Consider the following 14,045-nt stretch of genomic DNA (forward strand, 5'->3'; position numbering starts at 1 on the left):
ATTATCACTGTGCTTATTTAACTAATATTCAGAGTACATCATGAGAAATTCTGGGCTGGATGAAGCACAAGCTGGAGTCAAGATTGCTGGGAGAAGTATCAATGACCTCAGATATGCAGATGACACCACCCTTATGGCAGAAAGCAAAGAAGAACTAAAGAGCCTCTTGATGAAATTGAAAGAGGAGAGTGAAAATGTTGGCTTAAAGTTCAACATTCAGAAAACTAAGATCATGGCATCTGGTCCCATCACTTCACAGCAAATAGATGGGGAAACCATGGAAACAGTGACAGTCTTTTTTGTTTTTGGCGGGGGGGTGGGGGAGGGGATCCAAAATCACTGCAGATGGTGATTGCAGGCATGAAATTAAAAGATGTTTACTTCTTGGAAGAAAAGTTATGACCAACCTAGACAGCACATTAAAAAGCAGAGACATTCCTTTGTCAACAAAGGTCCGTCTAGTCAAGGCTATGGTTTTTCCAGTGGTCATGTATGGATGTGAGAATTGGACTATAAAGAAAGCTAAGTGCAAAGAATTGATACTCTTGAACTGTTGGTGTTGGAGAAGACTCTTGAAAGTCCCTTGGACTGCAAGGAGATCCAACCAGTCCTCCTAAAGGAGATTAGTCCTGAATTTTCATTGGAAGGACTGATGCTGAAGCTGAAATTCCAATACTTTGGCCACCTGATGTGAAGAGCTGACTCATTTGAAAAGACCCTGATGCTGAGAAAGATTAAATGTGGGAGGAGAAGGGGACGACAGAGGATGAGACACTTGGATGACATCACCAACTCAATGGATATGAGTTTGAGTAAACTCCAGGAGTTGGTGATAGACAGGGAGGCCTGGTGTGCTGCAGTCCATGTGGTCACAGAGTGGGATGCAACTGAGTGACTGAACTGAACTGCCCTCTGATGGATAAGGATAAGAGGCTTATGAAATCTTCCTGATGGGAGAGACTGACTGTGGGGGAAACTGGGTCTTTTCTGATGGGTGGGAACATGTTCAGTAAATCTTTAATCCAATTTTCTGTTGATGTGTAGGCTGTGCTCGCTCCCTGTTGTTTGACCTGAGACCAAACTATGGTGGAGGCAATGAAGAAAATGGCAACTGCCTCCAACAGCTCCTGCACCCATACTGCTGCGCTCAGCGCCCCCAACCCTGCAGCAGGCTACCCTTGATCCACGCCTCTGCCAGAGATTCCTAAACACTCACAGGCACGTCTGGGTCAGTCTCTTTTGGGGTCACTACTCTTTGCTACTGAACATTATCTAAAACAATGGATAAATCCTACATACTTTAAAATGTTCTGAATAAGCATCTCAAAATCACAGCTGAAGAACTTAAAGTCCAGAAATTCTGAATCGGACAATGTTAAACCTGGGTCTAAATCTTGAACTCAAGACTTACTGCCTACAATGCCTTGTGATCATCATTTATTCTTCTAAGGCTCAGTAGCCTCTGCAAACTATCTCAACTTTGTGCACTGTTGGAAGAATTAGTAGTTATCTAAGTAAAGCACTCAGCACCAAGGCACGCATGTGTGGTTACTATTCAGTTACGCCTATTGAGCTTTTGCTTCTTTGGGAATTGGACTCCCTCATTTTTTGCTGTTTGCACGTAGAGTCTTCTTTCACTATTAAAAACATTTCAAGTTTTTTTAAGGAGAGGGTGCTCTGGCCCCTCTAGAATGGTCTGTTCACTTTTTCAAGTTTGTTTTGCTGATTGATTTCATTTGGGTTGGGAGGTATACTCATTTGCTGGAGTAACTTAAAAGAGAGCTTATTGTTTTTCCAGAACTCACCATTTGGAAGGCTAGAAGTTGAAGATAGAGATGTTGGCATTCTATTCCTTCTTAAGGCTGTGATGAAGAATCTGTTTCACGCCTCTCCCCTGACTTTTGGTGTTTGGCTGGCAGTCTTTGGCTTTCCTTGGCTTGTGGAACCATCACCCCAAACTCTGCATTTATCTTCACACAGTGTGCTCCCTGTGTGCATGTCTGAGTCCAAATTTCCCCTTTTTATAAGGACACCAATACCATATTGGATTAAAGCCCACCCTACTCCAGTATGACTTCATCTTAACTAATTACACCTGCAAGGACACTTTTTCCAAATAAGATCATATTCTAGGTGGGGGATGGGATGCTTCAGACTTCAGCATAAGAATGAGGGGGATGAAGCTGGGGCACAAATCAACCCATAAGAGGTTATAAGACTTTCATCACTTCCATGAGCTTTCTGGACTATAAATTCCAAAGGAAACAAGTAAAACCTAATTATAACTCTAGTTGTCAGTCTTTTTATATTGCAAGCCATCTGCACTGGAGCATGAAGATGTAACTTTATGTATATGAGAGAAAGGGTCTTACCTTCATAGAAACAGTACATCTTCCTAGGATTTTATCTAATTTTTTAAGAAGTAGGGACTCTGTAATTAATGTTTTACATTTATTATTTACTTTCATATATTACAATTAATAGTTCAGACAAAAATCACTTTATTGACCAGATGAGATTTCAGAAATCACGCAATGGGAAATAAAAAACATGAGAGCTCTTGACCAAAAGCCTAAAAATGGGTTTTAACTAAATACAAAAACATTTTGCTGTTGCTCCGAACAAAGAAGCCAAACTCTGAGGACTGGAAGCATGTTTTTCAATGACAAAGTTTTCTTTGGGTAGATATTTTTGTATGGTGGCTTTGTCTCTGTAACCTGATGAAGTGATCCATAGGTCAGGATGGGGGAGGTCAGATGCACAAAAGCTTTACAGTGAAAATAAAGGAAGTCTCTGTCTGCGCCTCCCAGTTTCCACAGTTCCCTTCCCTCAGGTCACCACTGCTGCCAGGGTCTTTGGTATCCAGAGTCTTAAAAAAAAAAAAGGCACATGTAAACTGACACCAAGGATAGCAGGACTGTCCAGCTCAGGGCTTTTTTCTCTTTACCTTGTGTCTTGAAGATCCTGCCCTATTATTAGCTGTTGTAATTGCTGCGCTCGTGTTTCCAAAGTCATGATTCCTCTTTGGGTGGAACATTATCTGTATAAGCAATGCAGTTTTCTCACAATACCACAATGTGCCCCTCCCCACCCCCATTTCTACGGAGGGCCCAGAAGGCAGGTTCATACCTAAAACACAGTATCAAATGGAAAGATAGACAGACTTAATCAAGGCCTTCAATGGTGCCATTGTACTAGAGACATTCTGCTTGGTGATTTGCAGTTAAAAAAAAATCAGGCTCAGGAATTATTGCTTCCCTATACAGCCTTCCTCACTAGTTTCTTTGCTAATAAAATTTACAGGTGAAAGGATCATTAATTCTCCAACAGGATTGCTGATAGCCACAGTGACACCCTCCTAGGGCTGGAATATAATTTATTTGAAGCTTCCCTATTATGAAGCATTTACACGGTTTGTAACTGCTAAACATCAAAACAATGCCATTATGCACATACCTGTGAATATTTTTTTGGCACAAATTGCCAATTTCCAGGCTTCCCTGGTGACTCAGTGGTAAAGAATTCACCTGCCAATGCAGGAGACATGAGTTGGATCCCTGGTCTAGAGAGATCCCACATGGCACGGAGCAACTAAGCCCAAGTGCCGCAGCTATTGAGCCTGTGCTCTCAAGATCCGGGGCCACAACTATTGAGTCTCGCCAGCCCTGAAGCCTGGGCTCCACAACAAGAGAAGCCACTGCAATGAGAAGCCTCCTCACTGCAGCTAGAGTAGCCCCCACTTGCTGCAAACAGAGAAAAGTCCAGGAAACAATAGCCAAAAATAAATAAATAAAATCACTTTTAAAATTGCCAATTTGCATCCCCAGAAATAATTTAAACATTTGTTCTTAACATTTGCAACCATGAGCTTTGAGAATCTGATGGAATTTTACCACTCAAAAAAAATATATAAATACACACAAAAATATTTACACAATTTTAGGGAATTTCCCCCTCAAAAAAGAACTCCAGGTAAAGAAATTAATGCCAACTATGTTCCTACCAACAATGATCCTTGCTCATACCTTCAATTTCTTTTCAAACTACTTACTGATTTGATAGATGAAAAAGTATACCTCTCTTTTCTTAATTTGTATTTTTCGATTCTTATGAAATGTGAACACATTTTTGAAAAGTTGACTGGTCATATATGTTTTTTGTACATTGCGTATTCAAGGCTTTTATATAATTCAGATTTTAACTATAAAATTAAAATTTGTGATTCAACACTATAAATGGCGACCCACTCCAATATTCTTGCCCAGAGAATCCCATGGACAGAATAGCCTGGTACGCTACAGTCCATCAGGTCGCAAAGAGTCAGACACGACTGAGCGACTAACACACAACACTATAAAAGCAAATGATACATTGGAAACATCCAGCTCGAGGCATTCCTTGAACTAAAATAATGGAGCTTTGAAGTATCAGATTCCAATGCTGTACGTCTCCTATTTCCCACTAGAGGGCAGTATTAGCTCATCTATTATTTTCTGGCTTCTGCAGCATAGACTGCTCAATTTACAGTCTTAAGAAAGTATTTTTCTAAAAAACACTTGCAAAGAGTTATAAATACTTCATTGTTTATATAACACATGATTATTTAAATTTTTGTTAGTTTATTTCAACACAAAATGTACAAATGGAATTTCAATCATTATTACCATGCTCTATGCTTAGTCACTCAGTCGTGTGCGACTCTTTGTGACTCCATGGACTGTAGCCTGCCAGGCTCCTCTGTCCACTGGGATTCTCCAGGCAAGAACACTGGAGCAGGTTGCCATGCCCTCCTCCAGGGGATCTTCCCAACCCAGGGATTGAACCCAGGTCTCCGGCATTGCTGGTGGATTCTATACTGAGTGAGCCACCACGGAAGCCGATAATCAGATGAAAACTATGTTTTTATTAGCATTCATTATTACACAGATTTACCGAAACTATCCAGTTTCCCAGGTGACACAGTGGTAAAGAATCCGCCTGCCAATGAGGAGATTTAAGAGACGCAGGTTCAATCCCTGGGTCAAGACGATCCCCCAGAGAAGGACAGGGCAACCCACTCCAGTATTCTTGTCTGTAGAACCTCATGGACAGAGGAGCCTGATGGGCTACAGTTCAAGGGGTCACGAAGAGTCAGACATGACTTAGCAATTAAACAACAACAACAACTGAAACTATCATTACTTCCAGCTTGGGGCTGGTGCATGGGGATGACCCAGAGAGATGTTATGGGGAGGGGAGGTGGGAGGGGGTTCATGTTTGGGAAAGCATGTAAGAATTAAAGATTTTAAAATTTAAAAAATAAAAACTAAAAAAAAAAAAAAGAAACTATCATTACTTCCAGAATTTATTTACAGTACGATTTATAATTGAAACTTCATAAACCATTAAGACAAACAAAGGAAAAGCAACTGACTCCTGAAGAAGCTTCTTGAAACGCAGCCAGATTAACTCTTGATCCCAAATGTTTTATCCCACTGGCTGATCAGGTACTAAATGATAAAGCATGATCTTTTTCTTTTAATAAATTTTTGCTGATCATCTGCATTTGCAGGGCACTCTTCTGGGGCCTCATTGGAGAAGGAAACGGCAACCCACTCCAGTGTTCTTGCCTGGAGAATCCCAGGGACGGGGGAGCCTGGTGGGCTGCTGTCTATGGGGTCGCATAGAGTCAGACACGACTGAAGCGACTTAGCAGCAGTAGCAGCAGGTTCTGGGGCCTGCAAATACGGTAATGAAGGAAACAGAAATCCCTGACCTCAAAGGGCTTATATGCTAAAGAGGTAGGGCAAGGAGCCTATACAAGCATGTGTATCTTATATACACACTAGAAGGTTACAGGTGCTGAGAGCAAAATAAGGCTGGAAAGGGAGATAGCACACTGCGGACATGAGGATACTATTTAAACAGAGTGGCCAGTGGAGATTTCTTGGCTTGCCATATGAACAGAAATCTTAAAGAATACAGAGTCTCAAAGATCCGAAGAAAGATCACTCCGTGCAGAGAAGGAACACGGGCACAAGGGATCTGACTGGTGAGAAACAGCAAGGAACCAGAGTGGCAAGAGCGAAAGTGAGCCAGGGAAGAGAAAAGGGGGCAGAGAGCGGGGGCCTTGGCAGCCAGCAGCAGGACTCAGGCTTTTCCTCTGATGGAGAGGAAAGCTGAGGCTTGAGAAATAGCCGGGGCTTTAAGAAATGCAGGATGCAATCTACGTGCATACAAAGCATCACTCCAACTGCCGACTCCAAAACAGACCATAGAGGGACAAGGGTAGGAACAGGAAGACTAGTTAAAAAACTGCTATAGTTTATTAGGTGAGAGAAGCCCAGAAAAGATGTAGAGGCAGGCAACATTCGAGGTGCCTGTGAGCAGTTTGAATAGGTAGTTGCATATGGGAGATGGGCATTCAAGGCAGAAATCCTGGTTCGAAGGACAAATTTGGGACACAAAAAGTACAGAAAAACCACCGAGAGAATGAGTGTAGAAAGAAAAGAAACGTCTGAAAACCAAACCCTGGAGCATCCAACTTTTAGAAGTCAGGGCCATGAGGACACGCTATCTATAGAGGCTGAGAAAGAGTGTCAAGTGAGACAGGAGAAGAACAAGAATGAGGGGTCTGGAAGCCAGCTGCTTCCAGGCGCAGAAGCGATGCACCATCAAAAGCTGAGGGCACAGCCTGATGCTTGATGTCAGCTGGGTGGACTATGTGGCCTTGACAAGAGCAGTGTTCCAGGAATGGTGGATCCTAAAGCCTGATCGGAGAGAATTACAGAGATAAACAGGGATACAGGAGCCAGCAGGCATTACTGTTATTTCAAGGAATTATGACAGGGCTTCGCAGGTGGCGCTAGTGATAAAGAACCTGTCTGCCAATGCAGGAGATAGATATAAGAGTTACATGTTAAATCCCTGGGCCTGGAAGATCCCCTGGAGGAGGGCATGGCAACCCACTCCAGTATTCTTGCTTGGAGAATCCTATGGACAGAGGAGCCTGGCAGGCTACAGTCCACAGGGTCTCAAAGAATCGGACACACCTGAAGCAGCTTAGCACACACACATACATGAATGACAGAAACAGGACTCAGAAATGAAGCAATAGCTGGAGAAAGATATGAGGTCAAGAGACGGTTTTCAGATGTGAGAAAAGAGTATGACTTTACAATATTTGCAGTAGAGAGGCGAAAACTGGAGGTTGCAAGTAAGAAATGATACTTTCCAAAGCTATGCCACTGAGCAGGCAAGAGGACAGGATCCAGTGCTAAGGTAGGACTTGAGCCATCTTTAGCATTTGGCCAACTGTATGGACCTACATGCCAGGAGGTGGGAACAATTTTTATTGAGAAACTAAGGTCAGTATTCCCCATGGCACTTTATTCTGTATTTTATTGGGGAATGTGCCTTATAGGAGCTGTTCTTTATGACAAAGTTAGTACCTTGTCTCCTGATTAAGTTAAAGTAGAACAGCCTAATTACTCTGCTGCCCATTGCTCAAAGCCCCAGTGCATGGATGGCATTGGCTTCAGAAGATGCTGCCTCTCATTATCCAAGACGGGGCTGGGGCAGGGAAGTGATTTCTCTGGACAAACTCCCCACGAGAACAAGCAGGGTTTTGCCCATAATATCTTCTGCTACAGCAGAGAAGCCAGGACGGCCAGTTCCTTTGTGTCTTCTACTGATTTGAAACAAATTGTCCATTTGATAAAACAGACAATTAAAAATAATTGTGGGGGTAGGGAATAGAAGTACTGTTAAAAATAAATAATTTTTAAATCTTTCTAAATTTAGGTTAGCTACCTGGCATATTTGCTGTCCTCTCTGACTGGACAGAATCCGCCTGCAATGCGGGAGACCAGGTTCAATCCCTGGCTTGGGAAGATCCCCTGGAGAAGGGCGTAGCAACCCACTCCAGTATTCTTGCCAGGAGAATCCCCATGGACAGAAGAGCCTGGTGGGCTATAGTCCATGGGGTCACAAAAAGCAGGACACGACTGAGTCACTAAGCACACTGACTTGATGGTTTTGTCCCGGATCCCTACGTGACACATTTTCACATCATTCTGTCCTCAAATCCGATGTCACTATCTCAGAGATGTCCTTCCTGGACGGCGACTTAGCCATCGCCTCCACCCTTCACGTTCACCATCCCATCAATCCCTTGCCTTTGCTTTGATGCCCTTGACATTTCTGAAAGTCTGTGAGGTATTTCCTTACCTGGTTTAATCTCTGCCTCCCCAAGGACAGCGAACTTGCCAGTTCTGTCGCTTCTTCTCCCCACACCCAGAACACAGCACAGAAAAGCTGCCCATTAAAGAGTATGTTGAGTGAATGAATTGATGAGAATCAAGGCAGAAGAGAAAGAATGGAGTGCTGGACCCAGCAGGAACCACATAACAATACTTGGGGCATGTTTTTACTAAAAAAAAAAAAAGTTGATATTTATCTGAAAATTCAAATTTAATTGGACAGCCTGCATTTATTTCACTTGGTAGAAAGTATCTACCCATAGATACTTTTTATTATTAGCAGCTCACATCAAACCATTATATGCTGCTGCTGCTGCTAAGTCGCTTCAGTCATGTCCGACTCTGTGCCACCCTACGGACTGCAGCCCACTAGGCTTCCCTGTCCCTGGGATTCTCCAGGCAAGAACACTGGAGTGGGTTGCCATTTCCTTCTCCAATGCATGAAAGTGAGAAGCGAAAGTGAAGTCACTCAGTCGTGTCCAACTCCTAGCGACCCCATGGACTGCAGCCCACCAGGCTCCTCCATCCATGGGACTTTCCAGGCAAGAGTACTGGAGTGGGGTGCCATTGCCTTCTCCAACCATTATATAGTTACCCCTTAATATTGCAGGGGATTGGTTCCAGCATCCCAACCAATACTGATATCCACGATGCTCAAGTTCCTTATATAAAATAGTACAGTATTTGCATGTGGGTTTTAGCAAAGTCATGCCCGACTCTTTGCGACCCTATGGACTGCAATCCACCAGGTTCCTCTGTCCATGAGATTTTCCAGGCAAGGATACTGGAGTGGGTTGGCATTTCCTTCTCCAGGGGGTCTTCCGAACCCAGGGATCAAACCTGGGTCTCCTGCACTGCAGGCAGATTCTGTACCGACTGAGCTACAAGGGAAGCCCATATTCTTTACATATCCTCCTTTATACTTTAAATCATCTCTAGATCATTTATATAATACCTAATACAAAGTTATACCAAGCATATAGATATAAATACAATGTCAGTGTTGTATAAATAGTTGCCGACTCAAGAGCAAATTCAAATTTTGCCTTTCAGAACTTTCTGAATTTTTTTTCTGAATAGTCTCAATCTGCAGTTAGTGAAATCCATGGATATAGAACCCAAGGATGTGGAATCAACATACACAGAGAGCTGACCGTACATCCAATGTAGGTGCTTAATCAACATAACCAGGAGGTGGCATGACATAGTGGATACTGTAGAATTAGTGTCAGTAGCCCTGGTGTCATGTGGCTGTCAAATTGGTTTTAGGAAAGTTACTTTCTTATATGTTATGAATATGATTCAATTATTTGTTCAATAGAGACTATGTGCTAAGCACTGGGCTAGCACATAAAAATTATTCCACAATGGAAAAAATAGGAATTCTTGTACACTGTTGGTGGAAATGTAAATTGGTGCAGCCACTGTGGAAAACAGTATGGAGGTTTCTCCAAAAACTACAAAGAGAACTATCATACTGTGCTGTGCTTAGTTGCTCAGTCATGTCCAGCTCTTTGCGACCCTCATGGACTGTAGCCCACTAGGCTCCTCTGTCCATGGGGATTCTCCAGGAAGGAATACTGGAGTGGGTTGCCATGCCTCCTCCAGGGGATCTTCCCAACCCAGGGATCAAACCCAGATCTTCTGCATTGCAGGCGGATTCTTTACCATGTGAGCCACCAGGGAAGCCCAAAAATACTGGAGTGGGTAACCTATCCCTTCTCCAGGGGATCTTTCTGACCCAGGAATAGAACCGGGGTCTCCTGCACTGCAGGTAGATTCTTTACCAGCTGAGCTACCAGGGAAGCACTACGACCCAGCAATTCCACTCCTAGGTATATATTCAAAAACAAAACAACAACAAAACGAAACACCTCTAATATGAAAAGATACGTGCACCCCAACGTTCATAGCAGCATTATTTACAAATGCCAAGATATGAAAGCAACCTAAGTGTCCATCAACACATGAATGTGTAAAGATTTTCTTTATACACACAATGGAATACTACTCAGCCATTAAGAAGAGTGAAATTTTGCCATTTGTAGCAATATGGATGGACTTGGAGGGCAGTAGTCTAAGTGAAGGAAGTCAGACAAAGGAAGACAAAAACTAGGATATGATTTTTCTGTGGAATCTAAAAAATAAAACAGGAAATTCAGGTTCAATCCCTGGGCCATGAAGATCCTTTGGTGTAGGAAATGGAAACCCATTCCAGAATTCTTGCCTGGGAAATTCCATGGACAGAGGACCCTGGAGGGGTACAGTCTATGGGGGTCGCAAAGAGTCAGACATGACTCAGCACACACACACACACACACACACACACACACACACACACACACACACACACACACACACACACAGTGAATATAACAAAAAAGCAGCAGACTCACCGAAATAGAGAGCAACAGTGGTCACCCAGAGAGGAGAAGGAAGGGGGAGGGGCAAGATAGAGGAAGGGGATTAACAGGTACAAACTGTCAGGTATAAACTATAAGGGCATATTGTACAATATCAATATTTTATAATAACTATAAAATGAAAGTAAAGTCCCTCAGTCGAGTCTGACTCCTTGCAATCCCATAGACTGTAGCCTACCAGGCTCCTCTGTTCAGGGGATTTTCCAAGCAAGAGTACTGGAGGGGGTTGCCATTTCCTTCTCCAGGAATCTTCCTGACCCAGGGATCGAACCCAGGTCCCCAACATTATAGGCAGAAGCTTTACTATCTGAGCCACCAGGGAAGTCACAATAACTATAATAACTATAAGCTAATGATAAGTATAAGTGGAGAATAACTTTAAAATTATGAATCACTATACTGTACACCTGTAACTTAGATAATATTATAAAACTATACTTCAATTTAAAAATTCTCACGCTAACCATAAGAAAAGTAAATTATTACACAATGGAACATTTTCCTACTTTTTTCTCATTTTTTCCTCTTAATTAACAACATCTTGCAAATTAATTACCTTCCTCAAAATTTTATTCATTCATTCTTGCCCAGAATCATGGAAGAAGACAGTTATGTTTTTACTGAAGGACAGCTGATTCTATGGGCAGGAATCACTTACACACTAAATGAGTCTCTCAGTCTAACTGTACCTGAAGGATTTCTCTCTACTATCTTCTTAATCCCCTCACCCTAATATAAGATCACAGTCTCAAGAACTTGTACTGTTTCTATGTGTTCTATTATTTTTACTGGTAACATCTGTTAATAAAATGCATATTAAAAATACATATATTTCCACTGCCATCAGTTTCCCTTGCAAACCTGAGTGATTGTTTCTCTCATGAGTTTTCAAAAGGACATGTTTTTTAACGAGGCTGCCTTTTCTTTCTTGTCTAGATCTCTTTCTCTTTGCTCTTTTTCTTTGCTTTTGTTCATTAACAAAATGGGTTACTTTAAGCTCCACAAACCACCCACTCCACATCACAGATGTTTTGGGGGGGAAAAGGAAGGGTGTGGCATTAAGTAGCACAAATTCATGAATAATGTCCTATAAGATAAATACCATTTATAAGATAAATACCATTTATTTATAAGATAACCATTTATCATAAATCTCTTAATGGACATGGGCACATTTGTTCTCATACTTGACAGTGAAGAGAAGTTTAGTAAAAACACATTCATAAGGAGGAAGAAGTGAGAGAAAACTGAAATGAACAAACCAGAACTGCTTGGCCAGACTTTAATCACCCTGTGGTTCTAACTCTTGAGGCAGGCATTGTGGAAGGAATGTACTCTCCTTACAGGAAATGGCTTTGTGCTCTCTTCAGTGGTGACTAGTTATTTGACTGTTAGAAAACTTATCTGAGAGGCCTTCATTCTGGGGTCCCTGGGCCCAACCTACCCATTAGGCAGTTCCAACAAGGAACAAAAGACCCATTGAAAATGAAAGAAGAGGAAGAGTCAGCCTGGAGGTGGCAAGGGGAAGATGGACATGGAGAGCAACTCAGAAAAACAAGGAGCCTATGCAGCCTTCTCCCACGCTTCTTCCTAAGGGCTCCGTGCAGGAAACACAGAGTCCCTCCTAGCAGCCCCTCTCCCCACAGGGGGCTACACTCCCCAAGGCAAATCTTCTCACTGCCAAAACCTCAAACACTGCGATAATACCATCATTACGGTCTTGCCTACCCTTCAAAGTTTACTGTATAGTTTTACAGCTTAGAAATTCTTGAAACTGAAAAAACTCAATTGATGTAAATTACAATAGGCCCTAGGATTAGGGAGCCAGATCTGTCTGGCAGCCTGGGAAATTTTACCATCCTACACTCAGCTGTGCTCAGAAACCCTTCTGCTTATTTGTGTTCTAGAATTGCTGACATTCCTTAGGGAGGGCCCCTATCCTATTAAAAGAGAAAACCGCAAATATAACTCAGACTTTCAGAGCACAGGCCCAAGCATTTTAAACTTCTTTCGCTCCCTCGGCTCATCTTCAAGATTGCAGCTCAGAGAGTGGTGGTGGGGTCCCGGGTACATGGTCAACATCCCCTGCCTTCCTTGTCCTATCCGCGCACGGAGCCACACCAGGCATCTCCTGGGCCTGAGGAACTGTCGAGTCTTTCTCACCCAGGTCTGCTGAGGTCTGACCTTTGACTTCATTCTACCTCCACCCCACGTGGGCCCCCCACCCTTGCTTAGTGTCACTTTGCCCTACTGGAGTCACACCCCTCCTTTTAATTTCACCCAATGCCCTTAGCTATCTAGACAGTTCTCGACAGTATTCTCAGAAGTTTCTAGAAAGGGATATTCAGGGGAATCAGGCTCTTACTCCATCTACTTGACTCTGCAGTTGCTCACAAGGTCATGAGAAGAATCACCTTGTGAGATTCCTTCTCTCAATAAGAAACAATGCAAAAGCCACCCTTCCTTCACCTCTTCTCTCCCTCCCCCTGAACGTCTCCACATTCAGCACTGTGGTCTAGAAAAGCCCGCCAGACACTTTGTCACCATGTGTTCCCTCTGCCTCTGATACCTCCTTCCTCCCACAAGGATGGGGTCTAACCAGGACGTACTTACAGAATGCTCACAATGCACTCGGTTCAAACGGTGCCCAGATGGGGCCCATACTCCACTTCTCTGAAGCTTTTGATGTCATGGTTCAGGCTTGTGAAAGACTAAAAGAAAAAAAATGATTATAAGACAAAACAGAAGTATATCTGTTCAATATTATATAAAATATGATTTCTTTATATCTGTTTCCTCAGAAGCAGGATTTCTGAATTTCTTTCAAAAGTTCCTTCACTAGCTTTTAGCTTCCTAATGTGCCAGCACATCTTTATTCCAAACAGAACTTATCTCATTTGAAAAACAAAATAAACCCACCTAACTCCAAGATTTGACATCAAGTCAAAAGCAGCCAGCAATGTTAGAATGGTGGCTGCAGAAGAGTCACATGTGAGAAATTAAACACAGGATTTGATTCATAGAGAACATTATTCATGGAATTTGAGGCAAATCCAAGTATTTTTGAAAAACTCAAGGCCAGAATTATTAATGAAGTAGATTTGCTTTATATGATGGTGAACATACACTCTTACTTTAATAATCTTCAATATCACACAGTGAGCACACACCTGCCAGTTTCAAAAGGTGAACACTGCCCTATGAAACTTATCATGTAAGACCAGTTTTTCTAGCTTCTTTTAAAAATTAATCTTCTAATGCTTAATTGAATGAAGCTTTAGTATGACTCAAGGTCCTTTGATTTACTTTAGGAATTCAGTCCAAATATTAATGCAATTTTTGGCACAAAGAGTCATTTGCAAGGTCATAGGGTATAAGCAAA

General features: G+C 42.4%; 1 long non-coding RNA gene across 1 annotated transcript in view; it reads right to left on the reverse strand.

Annotated features, from left to right (window-relative positions):
- Positions 1-330: 330 nt before the first annotated feature.
- The window catches only part of LOC121818542 (uncharacterized), a 78,876-nt gene continuing 65,161 nt past the window's right edge, over positions 331-14,045 (reverse strand). Inside the window, exons 2-3 of the long non-coding RNA XR_006058508.2 lie at positions 13,277-13,374; positions 331-2,869 (exon numbers count right to left, since the gene is read on the reverse strand). This is a non-coding gene — a long non-coding RNA (uncharacterized LOC121818542). The remainder of the gene's footprint in view (positions 2,870-13,276; positions 13,375-14,045) is intronic.

The sequence above is a fragment of the Ovis aries genome, chromosome 1 (assembly GCF_016772045.2).
Source record: "Ovis aries strain OAR_USU_Benz2616 breed Rambouillet chromosome 1, ARS-UI_Ramb_v3.0, whole genome shotgun sequence".
Lineage (NCBI taxonomy): Eukaryota > Metazoa > Chordata > Mammalia > Artiodactyla > Bovidae > Ovis > Ovis aries.